The sequence below is a fragment of the Sminthopsis crassicaudata genome, chromosome 2 (assembly GCF_048593235.1).
Source record: "Sminthopsis crassicaudata isolate SCR6 chromosome 2, ASM4859323v1, whole genome shotgun sequence".
Classification (NCBI taxonomy): Eukaryota; Metazoa; Chordata; class Mammalia; order Dasyuromorphia; family Dasyuridae; genus Sminthopsis; species Sminthopsis crassicaudata.
The window spans coordinates 659,902,384-659,927,720 of record NC_133618.1 but is presented as its reverse complement, the minus strand read 5'-3'; the positions used below and the strand labels follow the sequence as shown (position 1 = coordinate 659,927,720).

The window sequence follows — 25,337 nt, the reverse complement described above, 5'->3', positions numbered from 1 at the left end:
TGATCTTCAGTGGTTCATTTGTGTCCACTTCTTCATGGACCATAATACTCCAGGACCTTCTGCATCGCTTTTCCTTTTGCCTTCCCAACATTAGGGTCTTTTCCAATTAGTGTCATCTTTTTATTATATGATCAAAGTATTTAAGTTTTAGCATCAGTATTTGACCTTTTAGTGAATAGCATGAATTAGTTTTTTGAATATTAACTGATTTGACCTTCTTCCAAGGGACTCTTCTCCAGCATCACAATTTGAAAGTTTTGGACTTAGCAGCACTATCTTTCCTTATAGTTCAAACTCTCATAGCCATACATTCCACTGGAAAAACCTTAGGGAGGACCATACAGACCTCATCAGAAAGGTGATGTCTTTGCTTTTTAATATGCTATTCAGATATGCCATAGCTTTCCTTTTAAGGAGTGTCTTTTTATTTCATAGCTGGAGTTGTCATCTGCAGTGAATGTTGAGCCCAAGAATATAAAATCTGACACTGCTTCCATTTCTTTTCTCTATATTTACTAGAATGCGATACCAAGATCTTAGATTTTTAAATTTTAAGCTTTACCACATAAGCTACATTATTATTATCTTATGTTGAAATAAATATAGTCCAGAATGAGCACATGTAAGAACATCTTATTTACCCTTCATTTATATATTAAGAATTATTACATTCTTATAGGGATTTCATATAGGGAATACCAGTTCACACATGCATCAAATAGTTATGTGTTAAAGTTACCTATATTTATTAATATAATTTCATAATTCTCAATAAGTGATGCTCAAATAATCTTTAATCAAACCTACTTTTCATCATTAGCAAACTTTTTAATTTACTCATTTTGTGACTGAGAGAAGTCCTAGTTCCTCAACTTCAATATTTCAGCATTTCACAACATGTGGTTAGCACTGCTGATCAGATCTTATGACCCAACCCAAGTAGGAAGTCCCTCATAGACAAGGATAACTTAAGAGGATGTTATTTTTGTCTCCCAACAGAAAGTTATTATTACTATCCACTTTAAAGCAAACATACCATATTAAACATTATTTGGGTATATTTGATTTAAAGTTAGCAACAATTATGAGTAAAGAGCTAAGAAAATGAGATTTAGCAGTTTTTAAACATTTTGATCACATTCTTTTAACTGGTTAATTCATAATTTAATAATATCTGCACTAAAGAAATTACTTTTCCAATGGCATTTCTGACACAACGGTCTCCCAAATTTCACAATAAAAAAAAAGAAACTGCCTACTTTTATTACTTCAATTTCTTTTTTTCATCGTATTGCTACAGCTAGCAATTCTAGCACAATGCTGAATAATCATGACAATAATGAACATCATTGCTTCACTCCTGATCTTATTAGAAGACTTCAAGCTTATCCCCATTACAGATAATGCTTACTCTTGGTTTTAGAGAACACTTCTTATCATTTTAAGAAAGATTAATTGCTAAGCCTCCTAGTGTTTTAATAGGAATGTGTGTTGTCTTTTTTCAAAGGCTTTTCCTTCATTTATTCATATAAATATATGATTTTTGTTATTATTTTTTAGGGGCAATGATGCTACTATTGAACCAATCCTGAATTCCTGGCTTAAATCTCACCTGGTCATCCTGTATTTATTATTTTTTAATAATAATTACTATAATCTCCTTGCTGGTATCTTATTTTTAAATATTTGCATTGATATTAAGGAAATTGGTGTATAGTTTTCTCTGTTTTTGCTCTCCCTGCTTTAGGCATCAAAATCATGTTTGTGTCATAAAAGAAATTTGTAGACATAAAAGACACAAAAGTCTCCTTTTAACCTATTTTTTAAGATAGTTTATGTAATATTAGGATTGTTTCTAACATGCTTGTTAGAGCACTTGCTAAGCCATCTGGTCCTGGAGATTTTTTTCTTAAGGAACTTACTTATTGATGGCTTTTCAATTTCTTTTTCTAAGATAGGATTAATTATTTTATTTTCTCCTATTCTAGGCAATTTATATTTTTTGTAAATATTTATCCATTTCACTTAGGTGATAAGTTTTACTGCCTTATAATTGGGGGGAAAACAATTCCTGGTAATTTATTTAATTTTATTTTCATTATGCCATATTCTCACATTTCATTTTCAATACAAGTAATTTGCTTTTCTTTTTTAAAATCAAATCAACCAATAGCTTATCTATTTTATTGTTTTCCCCCATAAATCTAGTTCCTGGTTTTATTTATTAACTCAATGATTTTCTCACTTTCTATTTTATTAATCTCTCCTTTGATTTTCAGGATTTCTATTTTGTTGTTTAATTGGAGATTTTTAATTTGCTCTTTTCCTAGGTTTTTTTTTTTTTTTAAGTGGCATGCCCAATTCCTTGATCTGCTCTTTCCCTCTTTTATTGATGTGCTAATTTAGTGATATAAATTTTCCCCTGAGCAGTCCTTTGGCTACATCCCACAGATTTTGGAATGTTGTCTCATTGTTGTCATTTCCTTTAATAATTTATTGTTTCTATGATTTGTTCTTTGACCCACTCATTCTTTAGGATCTGTAGCTTCCAATTAATTTTTGATCTATGCTTCCACAGCTCTTTGTTAAAAATAATTTTGATTGCTGTGATCCATATTTTTGACAGAGGACTGTTACAACTGGTACTAACTAGCCTTTTACCTTTAGTAATCTTTTCTTATGCTCATCCAGAGAGGAAGGCTGTTCTCTAGGCCTGGAATACATTCCCTCTTTATATTCATCTCATTGAATCCCTCTCTCCCTTCAAGCTGACGGCCCAAATAACATCTCCAGGAATCTTTTCCTGATCTCCCCAATTGTAGTACTCTGTCTCTCTCAAACTACTTTTTATGTATTTACTTTTATGAACTCACATCTATGCTGCATATATTGTTCATTTATACTTAATATTTTCTTCATTAAAAATGTAACTTAAAAGTAGGAATTGTTTCATTCTTTCTACTTGTCTCCCAAGTGCACACCACAAAAATGTTTAGGTGCTTAATACTTGTTGATTGATTGCTTGATTCTAACATGATCCCAAATATGATGATGCTATGTATATATGGCTAACACCTCCAAATAGTTCATATTCTCAACCATTTTTTCCATGAACTTTTAAAAAATGACAGGAGGCTCCAGAAATTCTGTTACTGTTAGGAATGCATAATAAAAGGAGGAATGTAAAACAAAAGAATGGGAATATAAGTACTAGCTTTGGCTCAACCTTTCATACTTTCCTCAGGTTGATTTAACATGTTTATCAGGAGTTGTGTTAGTTAAATGTAAAGTTTGTAAGAGAGAGCACTGGCATCTGGAGGGATGGTGAAAAGCTTCATACAGATGATACCCAAGCTGGGTCTTAAAGGAAAAGAGGGAATGAATGAGGTGAAAGTGATAAGGGGGTACATTACAGGCATAGGGCAACAGCTAATGCAAGGAAATGAGGTTAGTCTGATATGACATTCTTGACAAACCATATCTGGCTATTAATGATCAATATTTTCCTTTCCAAATTGATGAGGAGTAAATTGGGGCTCTAAGCTGAGATGGATCAGCTCTTCTCCTCCTGGGTCTGATTACCTCTCTCCTTCCCCAAAGTAACCAAGGGCAGGTTCTCGAATGAATTTGCTACTCAATGCTGTATCAAAACAAAGTCTTTATTGATAGTAAAGGGATGGGGCAGCTAAGTGGCGAAGTGATAGAGCACCAGCCTTGAATTCAGGAGGACCCGAGTTCAAATCTGATGTCTGACACTTAACACTTCCTAGCTGTGTGACCCTGGGCAAGTCACTTAACCCCAGCCTGGGGGGGGGGAGATAGTAGATATGTTTATACAGGCATTTGGCCTCCAGGAAGGCCAAACTGCCTGGCAAGGGGATGCCAGTTGGTGGGCACAAGGCTGGTATGAACCAAGTGCAAGGATTCCATTTTTCAGAACTTTCTTTTATACATAACTATGGTCATCAAAACAAAGTTTGCACAGAGATGTTATCCAAGAGGTTCCAGAGATATTTGTAAATAAGATAGGAATTTCTCTTAATCATTTGTATCTCAAATTATCTCCCTTTACCCCTCCTCAGACAAGAATTTCCTATTTATTTTTATCTTGAACTATCTCTCTCTTTTTATTTATTTATTTATTTATACCTTATCACAAATGTTGCTAGTTTACCATTTATGAAATCTACCCTCCTGGTTTTTTTTTTTTGTTTGTTTTTTTTTTTTTTTTTTTGTTTTGTTTTTTGAGAAAGGAGACATTTACCACCCTCTTCCAGTCTTGAAGCACCTCTCTCATATTCCTAGGACTTTCAGAAGTCACAGATAAAAGTCATCAATCATCTCTGCTAATCCTTTCATTGGTATAGGTTATGTTCATCAATCATCAATCATCTGTGCTAATCCTTTAGCTGCCACAGCATAAAGATCACTTAGGCCTGATGCCTTGACCTTGAAAAAGTAAGCTAGATAAGGTTTGACCCAGATCCTGCCTTATTTTTCATTCTACAATGATCACTTTCATTCTATCCTCCCCTATCCCAAGATGCTTCTCTTTGGAAAAAAAAAGATAATAAAAGTTGAGTAGTCCTATTTTCTCATTTTTGTCTGTTATTCGTATTTTATCTACCTGTGTCAGTGGTCATGGCCTTCTTTGATCTTTCTCTTGCCTTCGACCTACCTTTAAAAAATGCAGGACCTTTTCATAATGTTTAGCATTTATTACTAGCCTTTCTAGGCTTTGGCTCACCTGCCACAAGTCTTACAATCTTGCTACTCTTTTATATTCATCTTCTATTGCTTCCTCTTTAGTCCACCTTCTATATATGAAAATCTGAACTGATGAGTGAGCTTTATGCATAGCCACACTTGTCTCTTTAGCTAGCTCTCAGACCCTTTTCCTAGTCATAATCCTTATTGCTTCTGTCTTCAGAAATTCATTCCTGAAATATTCCTGTCCCTCTTGGGTCAACTTTCTCTATGACATATTAAGTCACTGGATCCTCCTTATCCTTCCTTTGAGTGAATTAAATCTGTCCCAATATTTACGATACATGTCAAATGAAGCCATCATTCCTATCCAGGATGCTAGATTTAACAACCCAGTTCACTAATAATGGAGAACACACTTGTAGGTTTAATTTTCATTATTAACATTTTCTCCATCATGTTAGTAAGTCTACATGATCAACAAAACAATAAAGCCCTGATATCATTTACTGATTTCTGAAATATAGATGCTCAAACTGAAAATTTAACAATTGACTTTCTCTATCCAGTATGGAGCTGAGCCCAGCCCATTTTTGCTCCTATCCTTCATAGTCATGAGTCTTGAGTTCATTTACCCTTAATTTTTCTATCATTTCTATATCAGCAACCAGTATCTCCTCACTGATCAGAATTAATTCCAGTTGTTATTTCTTCCATCTTTTGCAATATGACATGATTATTAAGGCAAATCACAAATTTATTAGGTGGGTTATTATTATTCCTGTTTAACTGATGAGAAAACTGAGGGGTTACAAGATTTGTCTTGGGTTATGATCTTAGTGGTGAGAAAAGGATTTCATGTCCACTTCTTTTTTTTTTCTGAGGCAACTGGGGTCAAGTGACTTGCCCAGGTCACATAGCTAGGAAGTGTTAAGTGTCTGAGGCCAAATTTGGACTCAGGTCCTCCTGACTTCAGGGCTGGTGCTCTATCCCCTTCATCACCAAGCTGCCTCTGTCTACTCCTTAAAAAAAAAAAAAAAAAAAAAAAAAAAAAAAAAAAATCAAACTTTTCTCTGGTTATCTACCTTGTGTTAATTATAATTATTGAGAAACCAGAGACCCTGTCCTCAGATAGTTCATAGTGTGGCTGGGATAATTGTGTGTGTGTGTGTGTGTGTGTGTGTGTGTGTGTGTGTGTGTAGAACAGACACAGAGATGGGGAAAGAGAGAAACACAGAGAGAGAGAGAACAGAGAACAGACTTCAACAATGTAAGACAAACAAGTATTGAAGCATATGTTAGAAACAGTAAATACAATGAATCATCAGGATGTGAGAAAGTTTACTGTGGACCCAGGTAGCTAAGAAAGTCTTCCTGGAGGAGGTATTACTTGAACTGAGCCTTGTAGAATGAGGAGGCGGAAAGAAAAAAAGAAAAAAAAAAAACAAACTTAATTGCTACAAGTGCTGAAGGAAGGTGCAGTATGAAAGAGCTGGAAACTCATCATCCAAATTCCCTGGCTCTGCCATTTAACTAGCTCTGTGACTTCAAGTACATCACAACGTCTCTGGGTCTCAGTTTCTCTAAAATGAATAGGTTGGGCTGACTAATCTAAGATCTGTTTCTGCATTTACTCTGTTTTCTCTTCTTCCTTTGCCCTCCTCCCTCCCTCATTCCTTCAATATCAGTTGAGAAAGCCCATCAGAGGAAGGAAGGAGCTACAAAAATATCAGGCACAGGCTTCATTAGAGAGGGCTAATAGCATCAGTAATGAGCAGAAATTTGGGAACTGACTTTTGATCTTCACAATGTCACAAACTCAAATAGCATAGGTATATATAGGATAGTTTAACTATCCAGAGACAGAAGAAAGTCGGCTTCTTGATTCTGAGATATAAGCTTAGACAATAGTTGAGTAGGGGGAGTCATCCTTAGAGAAAATCAGCTGGAAAATCTATTTCCATATCTATCTATTGGTTTTGTTGCCAATGTTGTGAGAGGACATCTATGGAAGAGATACCAAAGAGGGGGTAAGTATATGTGTACAAACGTAAGTGTGTGTATGTCAGCATATTTATAAACATAAATATAGAAGAGTGTGTAGATGAATGGATATGTCTATCTAGATGGATATGTGTATATCTGTGTGTATGGAAGCATTTGATAGCCTGCCAAATGTTACCTGAATGTGGGGTTCTGTTGTTATAGGACTATGTCTGTATATGGGATCATGTATCTTCTCAACTGAGGAAGACTCCCTCCCTTCCTGATAATTTGGGGAAAATGGTAGAACATGACCACTGTCTTCTCCCAGTGAGAGGTTGGTACCCTAGGGTACTCCTAATTGTGGCTGTCTAATCTCCAAAAGTTGTCTATAGAATCATGAAAATAAGGGAGCTAAAAAGGACCAGTCTCATCATTCAATCTTAGATTGCATTAAAAGAGGCAGAGTGTCCAGAACTAGGGATGGTGATGGTTCCCTTGTACTCTGCCCTCATCAATGAATATCTGGAGTACTCACATCTGGGCACATTTTAGGAAGGTCATTTATAAACTAGAGAGAGTCTCAATAGAGTAACTGGCCATATTACTTGAAAGAGCTGGCTCTATTTAATCTGGAGAAGAGAAGGCTTAGAAGCCACATGAGAATTGTCCAGATATCTGAAGGATTGTCATGGCACACAATCAATCAATCAACAAGCATTTATTAGGTGCCTATTATGTTCTCCTAGTTCCTTACTAGGGGGATTAAAGATCTGGGGATTAAAAAAATTGGATCTGTCTCTGCCCTCAAGCAGTTGATGTTCTATTAAAGAGTACGATATGTAGGCAGTACATGTTGTCTCTAATATCTTTACAGCAAAAAGACAAACAAAAAAGATTTTCTTGGAATGGGAGGTACTAACAGCTAGAGGTATGGGGGTGATCAGGAAAAGCCTCATGTAGGACACAGTGTTTGAACTGAACTCTGAAGGGGGGAGGGATTGAAAGGTATTTCATCAAAGATATATCTATATATCTTTATCTATTTATCTATCTATATCTATGTATACATATATATAAGATATATCTATATATCAAAGATATGTAGAAACTCTTCCTAACAATTAGAGCTATCCAAAAGTAGGTTGGAAAATTGTGTGATAATCAACTGTAATGGACCTGCCTCTTTTCAACAGTGAGGCAATTCCAACAGACTTGGGATGGAAAGTACCATCTACATCCAGAGAGAGAACTATGGAGAGTGAATATGGATCAAAGATAGTATTTTCACCCTTTTTGTTGTTTGCTTGTTTATTTTTTTCTTTGTTTTGGTTTTTTTTTTTAACCTTTTGATTGATTTTTCTTGCACAGCATGACAAATATTTCAATATGTTTAGAAGAACTGCACATGTTTAACCTATATTAAATTGCTTGCTGTCTAGGGGAGAGGGGAGAGGAAGGAAGGAACCAAAATTTGAAATACAAGGTTTTACAAAGGTGAGTGTAGAAAAATATATCTGTGTGTATTTGGAAAAATAAAAAGCTTTTAATTTAAAAAAAAAAAAAAAGTAGGTTAGGCTGGCTACCTCAGGAGTGGGCTCCTCCTCATTGGAGATCTTTAAGCAAAGGCTGAATGGCCACTTGTCTGAGGCACTGTGAAGAATTCTTATTCAGAGATAAGAAGATCTACATAGACTCTGTGGCCCCTTGCAACTCTGAGATTCTGTGGGTATTTATATGTATGTAAAAATGTGCATAAATGTATCTAGCTGTGAATAGGCTTGAATGTCAATGCGTGGATATGTGTATGTGAATGTCTCAGGAAAGGAATGTATCTATGGAGGAAGTAAGTTTACCTGATTGAGCAAATGTATTATAGGGTTAGAGAGAAATCAAATATAGGATTATATAAAGTTGGAATAGGACCAAAAGTCAAATTTTGGATAGTGAAACAGGGAAGGACTAGGACTGACTGTTAAGGGTGACACTGTGATCTTTATGATAATTAATAATACCAGGAAATAAGTAAAATAGGGTTGGATGAAAGCCAATAGACCCAGACTTGGACCAAAACCAACCCTTGGAGGAACTAGAGGAGGTCACTCTAATCCAGACTTTACCTAAATCCATTCTCAGAAGAATAAAAGGAAGGTACCCAGAAAGGTCTTGAAGACACCCTGAGGTGGAAAGCACCTGGGAACCAGCCAAGAATTGAAAACTTTTGTCAGTAGGGCAAGGAAATAGGTGGTGCATACCCACCAGTATGAAAGCAATGCGAAAAGGTGAAAGAACAGTGCTGTCTTAGAAAGGTCTCCAGAATTTGGTTCTGTCTATGTGGGAAAAACAAAAGCATCCCTCCCACTAAAGATGGATAGAGATTGAAGGTGGATCTATTTGGAACTGTGGGAATGTCAATCAATGAATTAACAAGAATTAATCAGAAACATCTATTATATACCAGAGATTGTGCTTGTCACGGGGACCACAGTAGGTAATTTTGACTATTTCCATGGAAAAGAACATTCCTCCCAAGTTTCATCATTTCTTGGAGAATATTCTATGGAAATAGGACTCCCATTCTTTGTCATGGTTTAAGGCTGTCCCTAGTTTTTCAAAGTCAATGGCAGTACATCTCAAAATCTAAAACTGCATTACTTGGAATATCATCTTTCTGAGCCCTGTTAAGGACAAGAGTGTGTAGAACACTGATCCTAAAATCAGGAAGACTAGGATTCAAATCTTACCTGAGACAGTTACTAGCTATATGACCTTGGGCACTTAACTGTGTATTCTTCAATTTCCTTATTCATAAAATGGGGTCATTGTGAAAAAGCACTTAGCACAGTGCCTAGAACATATTAAGTGCTATCTAGACTTTAGCTATTATGAAAGGATAAGAAAAGTGGTCTTTAAGGACATTGTGGCACTATGACTCTTCCTGAAACCAGAAGAATCCTAGACTCTAGAGCTGGAAAGTGTCTTAGAGATGTTATAGCCCAGCCTGTCACTGCAAATAAGATAGGGGAGACTCAGAGAAGCAAAATGTGGCCAAGGCCATATTACCTTCACAAGGTAGTGAGATGCATAACTTGCTTAATAAGAGGAATCGAGTACCCTCTGTGACCTGCTAAACAAACCAACCAATGGAAGCTTTTGAAAAAACCTGAGTCACCCTGTTATAATAAGAACAGTAGTAAGGAGCCCATCCCCTCAGTTTCTCCTCCTAGCAGGGAACCTTGAATATCAACTAGTAGGCAATGACTTTCCCCCTGCAATTCTCCCCCCCCCATACTCCCACCCCACCTTCAGAACAAGTTGGCAACAGTTCTGAACCTTGCCCCACATCTCAGATCTAAGCTTCCCTGGCTCCTACCCCTTCTCTGGTTTTGCTTAACATGGGTAAAATTCCATTAAAAAAATGTTTAATTTCACCCAAGATCTCCTTGGATTTCCTATGTGCCTATATGTCCTGATGCCTTCTACAATGTCTGAGTCATCCCCTTTAATAAAGAGGAATCCTTGCTTCCTGAATTTTTTCTCTGTTCCATCTCTTCTGCTTGGTTTAGGGGTTTATTTGTCCAAGGATGTATCTCAAGACACACCAGGTTTCTTCTCAGAAGTGGGAGCTCTCACCCAAGAGTGGGACTCAGTATTTGATAGCTACACTTTGACTTTAAAAGGTAGAATTGGGAACCACACATGTCAATGACACCCCAGAACCCATCTTATTCTCTGACACCAGGGCTGTGATCAATCTGGTGCTCCTTGATTTTTCTTACAGAAAATATAAGTGGCAAATGAGGAAGATTGACCATCTACCCCTAAATGGGGTTTTAAGTATCTTGAACTTCCCTGAATCTTTCTTAAACCAGATGGAAACAATGATAGAAAAAATGAACATTCAATGAATTGTCAGACTTTCAGGATTTTGTTGTAAAAATTCCTGAAATTAATAGAAAATTTGACATAGAAGATTCAAGAGAAATATTAGGTAAACATCAAAGATTAATTTCAAGGGACTCAATAAGGACAAACTGTATATGCTTTATATATGGAAATGTAAACCATGTTCTAAAATTGACATTAGTAATTAGGTAATTTAAAGAAAGATTGGGATAGAGCTGAGTATGATGTGATTCTTAAAAAAAAAAAAAAATTGTGTAGGAAAAGGTAAAAGAGTAATGAATGAGGCATGTGAATAAGACCTGACATGGAGGAATTAAGATGAGGGAGAAGGACTGGTAGTTCTGAAATCCTACTTTACATCTGGAATGGGTTAAAGAGGGAACAAAAACACTTATATATCTAGATGGATATAAAAATCTTTTTAATTTATTAAGAAAAAAAGAGGGGGGAAGGAATAAGATAAGATGGAATTAAAGGGAATGGAATAAGGTGTGTATATATTAATGGGAATGGAATAAAGAGGAAGGGAAAGGAAAGGAGGAAAGCCTTGGAGTAGAGAATAAAGAAGGTATCCTTAGAGGAGGGGACAGGTTAAGTAATAGCAAGGCAAGGTAGCAGGAAGAAGTAGAAGAGTAAGCAGGGATCCATACAAACATGGTAATAATGATCAGGAGTAGAATCTATTAGGACAAAAAAAAAATTTTTTTAAAAACAAGGGTAGTAGTCATTGATCTCAGACAAAATTAAAATTAAAATAGATCTAAGCAAAAGAAAAAAATAGGGAAGCCACACTTTGTCAGTCATATTAATATTGTTTTAGACTAATTAAAAAAACTAGACAGTATAAAGTTGGAATGCTGTTGTGATGTACGAAATGACTTAGTAGATTTAGAAAAATATGGAAAGACTTGGACCTAAAAAGGTTGATGTTATCTTCCTTCAGAGAAACTGAGAATAAACAAGCATAATCCAACCTTACATAGATATATATGAATATATATGTGGATATATATATATATATATATACATATATATGATTATAGATATCTATATATATATATATATATATATATGTGATGAGGTAAATAAGACCCCCAGTCCTTGTGAGCTAGGTAGAAGGGCAAATTCTTTTTGAGATACCTCCTGACACCAGCCCAAATACACAATATATTTTGGAGGTTCAACTCCCATGCCCCAATATTTGTTAGCCCATATAGGAAGAGTCCTGGAACCCCAATATTTTTGGAGGTTTGGTGCTTCTGCAGCTCTCCATTCATGCATGTATGTGTATGTGTGTGTGTGTGTGTGTGTGCATGTATATATAAATATATATAACTGTAGCCTGCTGTGGGAGGAAAGAGAGAAAAAAAAAAAAAAAAAGTAAAAAGTGCCCAGCAGAAAACAACAGAAAACCTACAAGGAAGCAAAAAAAAAAAAAAAAAAAAAAGATGGAAAGTTCTAAGTACCATGTGTAGTATTTATTATATATACTTTTTTGAAATGGAAATTTATTGTTTCCTATTTATTTGTATACACAACAATTTTTTTCTTTTTCTAATTTATATTTAAGTTTTAAATAAACTTTTTTTAAAGTTTAAAAAACCTCCAAACCTAATATTCTTTCCACTATATGGATGAAGGATAATGTATTTCATAACTCAGTCTTGCAACAGAGCAAAGGGTTCTTAACCTGAGGTCAACAGACCCCCTGAGGGGCTTGTGGCATCTAGGGACTTGGACAGGGGGAAAATTGCATAGTTATTTTTACTAATCTCTAACTGAAATTTAGCATTTACTCCAATTATAGATGCAGGCCACAAATCACAGTAGTATTTTTTCTTTTTTTCTTTTTCTTTTTTATTAGTATTTTATTTTTCCAAATACATACAAAGAGAATTTTCAACATTCATCTCTGCAAAACCTTGTGCTCCAAATTTTTCTTCCTCTTCCCCTCAAGCAATTGTAGATATAAATTAAATATGAAATCACAGTAGTATTAACAGTATCTATGATTCTGTCACCATCAGAAATTGCTGGAACATACACAAAACTATTTATAGCAGCTCTTTTTGTAATGGCAAAGAATTGGAAGCTGATGGGATGTCTATCAAGTGGGGAACAGTTGAACAAGTTCTAGTATATGAATGTGATGGAATACTATTGTGCAGGAAGAAATGATGAAGGGGATGATTTCTGAAAAACCTGGAAAGACTTGTGTGAACTAAAAAAGTTCAATGAATAGAACTAGAAAATTGTGCATGGTAACAGCACTGTCTTAATTATCAACTATAAAAGACTGAGTTACTCTAATCAATGCAATGATATGCCACAATGTCAAAAAGCTCATTATGAAATATGCAGGGATATTCTTCAGATAGAGAAATCACAGACTCAGAATGTAGACTGAAGCATATTTTTTTCCTTTATTTTCCTTGCTTTTTAAAATATGCCTAATAAGGAATTATATTTTGCATGACTATATATATATATGTATATATAGTATCATATTTATTGTTTTTTTCAATGGTTGGAAGAAGGAGACCAAAGGACAGACAGAATGTGGAATTGGAAATAAAATTAAAATAAAAAAAGAAATCACTGATATTTTCATTTCACATGCCAGTTATTAAAGATAACTTGAAATATTTTCTACACTCAAGAGTTTAGCACAATGCCTGACTTACTAGTATTTACTGAGGTACTTAAAATTTGTGATTGATTGTTCTTTACTACTACAAAATTACCATAGATCCATTGTTAGATGTATGATTGTATCACAATTTTTAAAAATATCTTGAGACCTATTTTTAAATATATTTTGTTTGATTATCCTTTTATTAATTTATCCTCTTATTACCTTAAAAATTCTGATAAAGGGTTCACAGTCTTCACTAGACACTTCCAGAAGGGAGCAGAACACCAATAAATAAATAAATAAATAAATAAATAAAAAGGTTAAGAATCCCAGTACTAAAAGATGGATTGAAGAGATATTACCCAGAAGACTCATAAATCTAAGGTTTGAACCCTAGAGGCAAGCCTATAGGTATTATGGTACAGTGAATAACACCCTTTCTTTTGGAGGCCCAGAATAGTTAAGTGACTTCTCCCACACCACATAATAAGATAGTAGCTACTAGAAAACAGTTGTCTCTATTATTCCTGATAACAAAAAGCTAGAAATAAAAATATATACTCAACCACTTGAGAAGGACCAACTAGTTAAACAATGTTTATTAAGTGCCTACTATGTATCAGGTACAGTGCTGAGGGGATACAAAGCAAAAAATAGACTTGGCTCCAGGAATCAAGTGTAATGGGGGGAGGGGGAGAACAATACAAAAAAGAATCTAAAAAGCAAAAAGAAAGGAAGGTGGGAACAGAGTAACTTGACAATGTCAAGTGGAGGATCTGGGAGTTTTCCAGAGTTCACTCTCCACCTTCAGGGGCAAAGGGTGCTAAAGTTTTAGAATTTATTTGATATTACAAGATGAGTTTCCAGAGACAATGATGAATTCTAATAAATTAGCCAGGTGAGAAATGAAGAGATGGCTACCTTGTGCCCCCTAATCCTTAAACAGAGGACCTGGGAGAAGCTCTCTTGGTATTTTGTGGTATATGAATATGCTCAGTAAGGAATGACAAATAGGAAGAAATCAGAGAAACATGGGATGACTCATATAAAGTTATACAAAGAAAATACACACCATGATGATGACAGCAAATGTGTAAATAGAGTCCACAGAGAGAAACCACAAAGCTTTCAATTCAAATAGAATACTCGGGGTTTGAACTAAGTACCCAAAGTTCAATGTTTCATTTCTCCTCTATGCTAATAATATGCTTACTTCAAATCAATAAGCATTCGTTAAGTTCTACTCTACAAGGCACTGAATCTACTGTGATAAAAGACAAAGGAGCATACATTCTACTGGGGGATACAAATACAAATACAAAAACTTGTTTTAAGAAATCAATAACTATATGTTAGAAACAGAAAATATCAGAGAAAAACTTTTTTTAAAAGTAAATACCAAAACATTGATGACTAGTAACTCAGGAAAATGAAATGAAAGAAGGAAGTCCTTGAGTTTGAATGGGATAAACTGAGTGAAGACCTCTCATAAGAATGTGGCCTTGATTCATTCCCTATTTGTGACTGAGACTTTGCAATAACAAGCTGAGTTATAGCTAAAAGCTGCAGGTGTTCAGTTATCTTAGAAAAAGATTTTCCTCTGTTCCACCTCCCCCCCACCTCTTAATTAGCATTTAATGGGTAAAGAGTTTGTTATTTACTAGTATTCTTTTGTTTCTGGGATAGATTTCCAGATTTAGAGTGTAAGCCTGGACTCCCCCAGACCAATGGGAGAAAAGGTATGAGGGGGGAAGAGGAGGCTTCTGGTTAGGGTCTATATAATCTTGTGTTTTGTACTTTGCACTTTGCACTCCTCTTATTGACACCTTGTCTGTTCAAAGTTGCCTTTTCTCTCAAGATCTTAATAAGTCCTTTCTACCTTGAGAGTCTCTGATTTTAATTTGGGTTTGGGCCATAACTGTCCCACACAACTTTCAAGGGAACTGGGTTCTAAGAGACAGAAGTCAGGAAGTAGAGTCTTTCAAACTTAGACTGGGGCCTTGCTTTCTAGAGGCACACCCAGATTCTAAAGTGGTAGGTTTGCATGTTGTTTCATGTCAAGTCAAAATACATTGAAGATGCTTTTTAAAGAAGGGGGTGTGGGGAAAGGAAGACAATCACAAAAAAAAAAAAAAAAAAAAAAAAAAGGAGTTCCCTAGCCAAGCTAAGAAAGAAATGAAGACAGGAACCAGCAGCAGTGGAGTAGAAGTAGAGTGACATGGGCATTTCATGAATTCTAACACCAATTCTAACATTCCCAGATGCAGAAAATACACCCAGATGCAGGGTGATGAAGCAGATAATGTACTGGACCTGGAATCAGGAAAACTAGGTTAAAATCCTTTCTCAGACACTTCCTAATTATGAGATCCAGAGCAGGCCACTTAGTCTCAAGGGGCCTTAGTTTCCTAATCCATAAAACTGTTAAGGAGAAAGGTTATATTTGATCTCTCAATTTCTCTCTGGCTCTAAATCTATGGATTCTAGGGCTTGGAGATGAAATTCTGAGGAAAGGATCAGCAGGATCAGCGTCAGAAGCAATCTTAGGCTTTCTTTTTTTTTTTTTTTCATTTAAATAAACCTTATTAAGTGTCAGGAGGTTCTAATTAGTGGGATTACAAATAAGAAAAATAATTCCTCCCCTCAAAGAGCTAGAGAAAACAGTAAACTGAAATTGAAAAGAAGGGTCTCCGGACCAGGAGATCATTATATACTTCAACAACAATACTATATGATGATCAATTCTGATGGACATAGCTCTCTTCAACAATGAGATGAACCAAATCAGTTCCATTTGTTCAATAATGAATAGAACTAGCTACATCCAGCAAAAGAACTCTGGGAAATGAGTGTGAAGCACCACATAGCATTTCCAATCCCTCTATTTTTGTCTGCCTGCATTTTTGATTTTCCTTCACAGGTTAATTGTACATTATGTCAAAGTCCAATTCTTCTTGTGCAGCAAAATAACTCTATGGATATATATATATATATATATATATATATATATATATATATATATATATATATATATATATATATATATATAGTATTTAACATACACTTTAACATATTTAACATGTATTGGTCTACCTGCCAATTCGGGGAGGGGGTGGAGGGAAGGAGGGGGAAAATTGGAACAAAGGTTTTTCAATTGTCAATGCTGTAAAATTATTCATGCACATATCTGGTAAATAAAAATCTATAATTGAAAAAAAAGGTCCCTGCAGGGGACAAAATGTGAGAGTCAAAACCAAGGAGAGCTAGTGCTGGTGGCAAATGAAGAGATGCTCAGATGACAAGGATAGAGTTGAACTGGTACACCAAGGAGTCAAGATGAAGAAAGCAGGAAAATGTAGCCTTCGTAGGGTTGATAATCTGGAAAAGAATCGAGGGAGAGTGGATTAAAAGTCAAAGTGAGAAGAAAGAGTTGTATTAGAGCTTACAAGGGAAAAGTTAGAGATCATCAAATTGTGATAGGGGAATTTCAGAATTTATGAATATGGAAACAGAACTCTTGCTGGCAAGATCAAGGATATGACAACTTCTGTGAGTAGCTTAAGTGGGTTGGAGGACTAGGTCTTAGAAGATGAGGGGGAAAAGTTGAGAAACTTGGAGTTTAGGTTGTTTGAGTATCTATATGTATATTGATATCCCCTAATCAGGGAGGATAGAAAGATTGGGAACAAGGCACTGAACTCATTGAGGGAGGAAGGGAAATCAAGTCAGTGGACAACAGCTACCAGAATCTTGAATGGGTAGCCAATATGAATTTAATCAAACTCAAAATAGGAGTGATTGCTGAATGATGATGGTAGAGGGAAAGCTTGTAAATAGCAGTGGGGAGGAAGGATTATTCCAACTCCTTTATTTTGACTATAAGGGAGTGGGGGCGGGGGGGGGGGGGGGAGTGGAGAGTGAAAGTATAATCAATGCTGAAAAGGGCATCCAGTGAGGCTATGTCATCAGCGGGGAGCCAGGTCTCTGTGAGAGGGAGAAAGGAAAAGGTTTAAGATGAAAGCCAATTTGTTATCTCTGGAGCTGCAATTGCAGAGAGCATAATAGGAGTGGGGAGCTTGAGAGTGCATGAGGGCGGGAGTTAGACTGAGAGAGATGAGAACAGGGAAGTTGGTCAGGGAGAGAGAGAATAGGATTTAACAAGGGCAGCCTGGGGTTCAGAATCGCTGGGATGGGAAGAGTGTGACAGGTTAGGGGTAGGATAATGAGGTCAGCCGGGTTATCCTCATCCTGAGGGGTTCACCTTTGGGGTAGAGTCCTCCCAGGGAGCTGGTCTGCAATGTGTGGCTGGGAAGGGCAGAGGAGATTCTAGGAGGGGGAAGGTTTGGGGTTAGGGCTTTTGATAAAGATGAAGTCATAGGGAAGATTAGGCTATTAGAAAGTTCCCCTCTTTCCTTGGTAGGAACTGCCATTATTACCCAGCAGGCGGTGGGGCAAGGCAACAAATATCATGACAATCTCTTGATGGATAAGGAAAGTGAGGTTTGAAGAGGTGGAGGCCAAAAGTCATGTCCCTCGTGAGGATGAAGATTTGAGCCTGGGTGTACAAACCCCTAATCTGCCACACCTTGCTGCCCCTAATCCAGTCAGGAGCTCTCTTGAAGCCAGCTGTTTTATTATCCAGGCTTACCTGAAAAGGGAGACCACTAATAAAAAATAAATACAAATTTTCATTCCCTCCAGGCCGGGAGTCCAATTTGGTGCTATAGTACCTCAGCCCAAGGATGCCAGAAAGGATTAGAGAGCCAAACTGGACTCTCTGAACCTATAGGCATTCTGGCCAACCAAGAAGACCTGAGCTGAGCCCTCCAGATAACGGGTGGGAGACAAAGGGAAGAGGAAATCACGCCCCTCCCCCACCTTTAGAAATCAGAATCTGGTATCATCTCATGCTTTCTCAGCCTAGCCTCCCTTTCCCTCTTTTTACTGCCCTTGTGCTAAGCCCTATTCTCATGCCTTCCTGGCTACCCAGCTCTCGAAGCAGGACCAAAAAAAAAAAAAAAATTTTTTTTTTAAATACAAGTGCCTCAAACTCTTAAAAATCCATTTAGCTGAGGAGAGGGGGAAGTTGGGTGGACAAGAGGTTGAGTCTAATGGCTAAAATGAGGTTTCTTTATTATCAGTAGTTATAATTCCAGGTGAACCTGGGTAATGGAATAGCTGGCTGGAGACTTCTATCACTTCCCCACAACCATCCTACCCTTCCCCCAAGTAATTTCCAGGGCACCCAGGGTCTTATTTTTTCATTGACCCACCCCCAACCTGAATACCAAGCAATTAGTAGCAGAGCCACAAACACATCATCACCTTTGGAGAAAGCTCTGGGCCTTACAAAGCACTTTCCTCATGATAGCCATGGTGTGAGGTACGCTGTGACCACCCTGTCTGTTTTATAGGCTAAGAAACCGGAACCCCAGAGAAGCTGTGATAGGTTCATGATCACACAATTACAGTGTCCAGGTCCATTAGGTGGAGGTCTCTTAACTCCCAAGCATTCCAAAATCTGGCTGCCCTGGACTGGGATCAAACTTGGGTTGATAGCTTAGAATAGCTGAGCTGAGTTAACCCTTTTATTTTTTTAATTGTAATTAATTAATTTTTACAAAAATTTTATGCATAGCTAATTTTTCAGCATTGACAATTGAAAAACCTTTTGTTCCAACTTTTCCCCTTCTTCCCCCCACCCTTTCCCCCAGATGGCAGGTTGACCAATACATGTTAAATATGTGAAAGTATAAGTTAGACACAATATATGTATACATGTCCAAATAGTTGTTTTGCTATTGAGTTAACCCTTTTAAACGTCATCATCCTTTAAGGGTCAGGAAAAGTTGAGACAAGGGCTGCTAGCTGGTGATTCCCTGCCGAGGGCATTTTTCAACCTAATAATGAAGATTGCTGTTTTATTATGTGAACAAAAAGCAAGACTCACTAAACTAGAGGTCTGCCACCCACTTCTGATGATTCACATGGGCAAGTATGGATCATGACTTAATATAGACAAATTACAGGGTCCTGGTCAGGAATGGAGTACCCTTAATGAAGACTAGCAGGAACGTATTTGACTGAAGCCCAGCAGGAGGAATCAAAAGGAGTTTAAACAGGCTGTGACTGGCTTCTACCACCCAACGGATGAGAGTTAAGGTTAGACCCCTTATCCTTCCTCCAGAATTCTCCCTTACCCTTAAGGGGATTGAGGAGTGTCCAGTCCTCATCTATGTTGCTTCTTCAGTTGTAGATGGTGTGCCCTCATTCCTGTCGCATTTATCTACTTCAAGTCAGATTAGATTTTATCCTGAAATAATTTACTTCAAAGGGTATAATCACAAATATACACACTTTCTCCACTAACAAGTGGGAGACATAATCCTCCTTCTTGGATCACCTCTGTCTCTGGGGAAGGGAAGAGGATTAGTTAGATTTATAGCTAAGCTCAGTTCCTATGAGAAAGTTCCCAGTTCCAAGTCCAAACAAATTTCCCTTAAGGTTGGAGAGTCCCAAGCACACTGGCTTCTCAAAGCTTCCATTCAGGGATGGCTAGCTAGATGCGCCCTAGTTCCAAGGTCACCATGACTTGAACGTTTGTGGGAATCATCTCCAGCACCTGAAATTAGGAAAAACCAACACTACTAATGAAGCAATACAGCCCCCAACCCAGGCCCATTCTCCAAGCCAGGGTGAAAAAAAAAAAGAGGGCAGAAGAAGAAAAATCCTTCTCCCATTAGTTCAGTTCATGGCATCCATGGTGAAAGAAAAAAAATTACCCAAAAAAGCACAGCAGAAAGAGACTGTAGTGGAAAGAAGGCAACTGAGCTGGGTTTGGATAGGTTTTAAAATGCAGACCGCCAATCAAAGCAGGCTTAACCCCACCAATGTAGTAGGGGAACCACTAGGCTAGGCAAAGTGGGGCTGCCCAAAGGCCCTTCAATGGTGTCTCCATGTTGGGAGATCTGGGCAAGCCCAGAGAATAGCAGAGCAGAGGAAGAAAACTGGCTATTTGACCTTAAATCAGATAGCAAGTAATGGTTACAGGGTAGGAAGAATAGCAATGGAACCTGCAAAAACTCAAAGAAAGAAGCCAGCAATGAAATCTCCGGCCTCAGATATCAGAAGCAAATAGAAAATCTCCAGTAACTCACATAGTACATGCACAAAACCTATTTACCATTAGATAAGCCTGTTAGGGCTGACCTTACATTAATTAAGACTTGCATTCATCAATTCAGACAATCAAGCTTTATTGACTATTCAATATCACAAACTTTAACCCTCTAAGAATAAATTACCCACCCGATTCCTAAAGGTTCCAGGCACTCTTGATAAGGTTTCTTTTCTGCTTAGGGACTGCTCAACCTCAGCTAATTTATTTATTTGTTCGTTTTAGTTCTCTAAAAATGTTAAAAAATGATATTTGTCTAGTCTAAAATAAACCTTTTTGGGACATTGAGGGGACACAATGGATAGAGCACAGATTCTGGAGTTTGGAGGGCCTGAGTTCATATCGGCCTCAGACACTAAACTTAGTGTTACTGGGCAAGTCACTTCATCTCAATTGCCTCAAATTAAAATAAACCTCTTTGGTTTTTCCCCACTTAAAAGTGGTGGACTTTCAGGAAGAATTAAAATGGAAATCAACCTATTAATGTTTACTATATTTATTATCCAACAAATATTATTTTTCTAATAAACATTATTAGAATTTATTATTAGAAATGAAAACTTATTTTTAATATTAAAATTATAAATTTATTATATTTTAACATAAATAACATTGTTTGTGAAAAACAATTATTTTCCAAAAAAATTTTAGTGAGAAAAATGGCATTGTTTTATATATTTGTGCAAATCTTTGATGTCTGCCATTAGCATGGTGGGTAGAGTGCTGGTCTGGAGTCAATAAAACCTGAACTCACATCTAGCCTCAGGTACTAACTAGCTTTATGATTCTTGTCAAGTCATTTAAGATCTAGACGTCTGTCTCAGTTTCTGAAACTGTAGAATGGGGAAATTATAGTACCTAACTTCCAGGACTGTTATGAGGATTAAAGGAAATATAAAATGCTTATATGGTGCCTGATGCCTTGTCCATGCTTAAATAATTGTTTCTTTCTTTTCTTTCTTAATAGAAGGCAACTGAATTCTCCTATTTATTTGTGCATTTTGTTGTATTAAGGTTGTTTTATATAAAGAAAATAGGACAAAATTGAAAAAGAAAAATTAATAGGCAAATAAAATTTTAGTGTTATAATAAAAGTAATTTTGATGACCTAGACCCACTGAATGGATCTCAGGGACTTCTAGGAGTCTTCCTATCATACTCTGAGAACAATAAAGTAGATTTCCCCTTAAGTGCAAGAAGACAAACGACCTTTTAGATAACCCCGAAATTGTGGAAGATAAGACCTGTGATTAGAATATAGCTGTGGAATAGTATATCTAATTAAAAAAGGATAAAGAAAGCAGGGAGAGGCAAAGTAGCCTTGTGCATTAAGATATATTCATATAATGAAATCCAGAATCTTAGGGAGAAGGGATTGGGAGAAACTTGGTAGAAAATATTTGTGTGAAGATTTAACTAAAGCAAAAAGAGAAGTGATGCTGTCTTATAGGTTATTTTGAAAGGAAGAAGAAATTGGCAGTGATATGTCATCATCTTAGAATAAAGACATAGTTTTAGTAAACTATATGTTTAATAAACTATGTGTTTGGAGACTTCAATTAGCTAGACATCTATTGGAACTTCCTCTCTGGCCTAAAGCATAGAAGTTAATCATTTCTTGCTTTGTCTTAATAATCATTTCATTTTTCAGAAAGTAGAAGAATCAGAGAAGCTCCTATTCTAGATCTGACTCCTCGCCAATAAAGAGATTTAAACTTTCTATTGAAAGAGAAATCAAAGGAACCTTGAAGTGACCACTCCATTTTAAGATTTATAGTTGAAAGAAGAAATCTTGGCATATTCTAACATGCACTCAAGATAGTAGAAAGTAGGTTTCTTTTTTCCTTTTCAAAACTTTTATTGATACCTTTTATGTTTATACTATAGTTATTTGTGTTAAAAAAAAAAAAAAAACCTTTCACTTCTTAAGCTGGATTGAACCTCTCATTTGAATCATTGAAACAAAGAAAAAGAGTTATTTTTTAAAATACAGTATAGTGGGGCAGCTAGGTGGTGCAGTGGATAGAGCACCAGCCCTGAAATGAGGAGAATCTGAGTTCAAATCTGATCTCAGACACTTAACACTTTCTAACTGTGTGATCCTGGGAAAGTCACTTAACCCTAATTGCCTCACCAATAATACAATATAGTGACATGTTGCCAGTGGTCTAACTCAAACCTGTAGAATGGATCTCTTCATATGAGAGGATGATGATGATGATGATACAAGGAGACTGAGAGGCAGTTGCTGTTCTCTGACCTCTCTACTGAGAAGCTGTTGCCTTGTCTGATCTCTCTCCTCTTCCCTCTGCCTCCAATTTATTTCACTCCCCATCCACAAGCAATACTTGTGTCAGTAAAGGCTGCTTTGCAACTCCTTCAAGTGTTATGATCCACAGCTGTGGAGGCTCTCAGAGAATTGACCTGCCCCTTCACCTAAGCATGGTCCTTAACAGTGACATCTTCTGACAATGTATACAACATTATGTCTAAGTTCTCCTCTTTGGAGATTAGATTTCATTCTGTTTTCAGGGATCATTGCTGATTTTTCAATTTGTTAGCTTGCTTTTAATGATTTTTTTCATTTACATCATTATAGTCACTGTGTATGTATTTTTCCTTATGGTTCTTATAATTTTAGTCTGCATTAATTCATGTAAATCTTCCTGTGTTTCTCTGAATTTCTTGTATTTGTCATATATTGCTGCATAATACTATTTGTTATATTCATAAACCACAGTTTTTTAACTGTTTCTCAATTAATTAGCAACCATGTCTTTTTCAGTTCTTCACTAAACACCAACCACAAAATGCTTCTAGGAATATTTTATTATTCTTTGGACCTTTGTTTCTGTCTTGGGCATCTTTCTTGGGTATTCCAGCAGTAAGACTGCTAGGTTAAAGGATATGAACAATTAAATAGTGAGAATAGATTTCAGATAGTACAGAGGAAAGAAGGTTAGGATAACATAGACTTAGATTCCACAGGGAAATTAAATTCAGGAAGGATGAGAAGCTTTCAGGAAGAAAATTCTAAAGATACAAAGAGAAGTAATTCTGATGAGAAAGAATAGGGAAAGTTGTCAAAAGAGGCAGATGTGAATAAATTTACGAACAGGCTTAGATTTTTTTAAAGACACATATAAGGTCTAAAAGGTGGCAGAAATTTGGGCACATCTAAAAGGAAACACAAAATAAAAGCATTTTCTTTGCTTTTTGTGGTTTAATTGTGTTCTCCCTAATTAAAAACCTTAACGTTTGGTGCAAGATTTTGCCCATTGTTTTGTGTGCTTATTTGAATTTTTGTTTTGCTGATTGCATAAAATTCATAATGAAAATTCATTAAAAAAAAAAAACAGACTCAGAAAAGATAGAAGCAGTGTGAAAAGGGAAACAAAAGATGAAAATTAGAGTATGACCCAACTCAATGAGGATATCAGAAGTGAATGTCACCAAGCTTTTAAGCATACTCAGGTCACCTAAGAATCCCATGGCAGAAATGAGAAAAACCTTCTTGTAAGGAGGTTTTGTGTTCCTCTGTTATATGGGTGAAAGCAGCTCTCTTTTCCATTGACAAAGTAGCCAGAACTGATTTCATCTTTAAATCTACCAGAATGGGACAATTATTCCCTCTCTTAATGTCTAGGCATTAGACATACTAACCTGGGTAAGGAGAAAGGCAGTTTCCCTTCCCTGTAAGCCCTATGGCCCTCAGAAATGGGCATAGGTTTGGGACAATTTCATTTGTCTTTTTCATTTCCAGATATAAGGAGTGAGGTCCCAGAACTACAAGCTCAAGCCATAGTAGCCTGGGAACCAGGATTCCACACTAGATATTGCTGCTGGCCCAGAAGGAAAGTCCTGACTGAAAAGCCAAGACATGAGCCCAGGAGGTTTTGAGCTTGGAACTTGATCAAACTAAAGCATGACACAGTCCTATAAAGTAATAGAAGTGTTAAAGTTAAGAACGGAGCCAAGGCAAGGCAAGAAAAGCCAAGGACACAAACAATAAGGTGTTAGTTATGGAGAGAAAGGAGAGGCACAAAGGATAGACCCACTGACAAAAAAGAAAAATGTGGCCAGGGAATGTGTTGGAATCAGCTCTTAGTGGCTCAGGAGAGCTAACTGTTAAATGTTCAGTTTGAGTATTTATAGCTCACATAGCATCAAAGTCTATACATTGCTAGATTTGTTGTTTTGTTGATTTTCTAGTCTTAAAAAGTGATAAAAGTGATAAAATATTAATGATGTGGATTAAATTTTAAAATGTGTTATATCTACTTTTTTCCCCAGAGGGTAGGCTGTTAAACATGTCATATTTCTGGATATGACAGTGATGATTGACAACAGAGAGGGCAGAATAGTTCAAATTTTATCTTGCTTCTTTTTTTTAATTAAAGAAAATGATCCTTGAACTGGAAAGAACAAAAATGGAGATTGTGTGCCCAAGAAAGTAAAGAGAGTAAAAGAATGATAAATTCAAGTCATCAAGTGCAGATGTGCTACTTATAATGAATACTTATATGGTTCTTCTGGACCTGCTGGTTTGGATTCAACAAGAGCTAACAACTCTCTTCCTCTCTCTTTACTCATCAGTGATATCAATTTTCATTGGTAAGCTTATATAGTCGCACATCTTGACTGTTTTCATTTGAGCCTTCCCATAGTCCTGGAAAGTAAATACTATTATCTTTATTTTATGTATTAGGAAACTGAGGCTCAGTAAGATAAGTGAATTCCCCTAGATTCCACAGCTAGAAAAGTCTGAGGCAGTATTGGAATTCAAGTCTTTTTTGACTCAGGTCCATGTGGCACATGTCATATATGGAAGCCATATTGCTTGGCTATGTCTTAGGGATAAAACTGGCTGATGTCACTGTCACTACTTTTTAAAATTGTGGATGCGGGACTATGGGAAGATAGAGGAAC

General features: G+C 36.5%; 1 long non-coding RNA gene across 1 annotated transcript in view; it reads left to right on the top strand.

Moving 5' to 3' along the window:
- Positions 1–25,031, top strand: part of LOC141553835 (uncharacterized) — a 166,311-nt gene extending 141,280 nt beyond the window's left edge. The window contains exons 3-5 of the long non-coding RNA XR_012485673.1: positions 19,261–19,393; positions 22,060–22,236; positions 24,809–25,031. This is a non-coding gene — a long non-coding RNA (uncharacterized LOC141553835). The remainder of the gene's footprint in view (positions 1–19,260; positions 19,394–22,059; positions 22,237–24,808) is intronic.
- Positions 25,032–25,337: the final 306 nt, after the last annotated feature.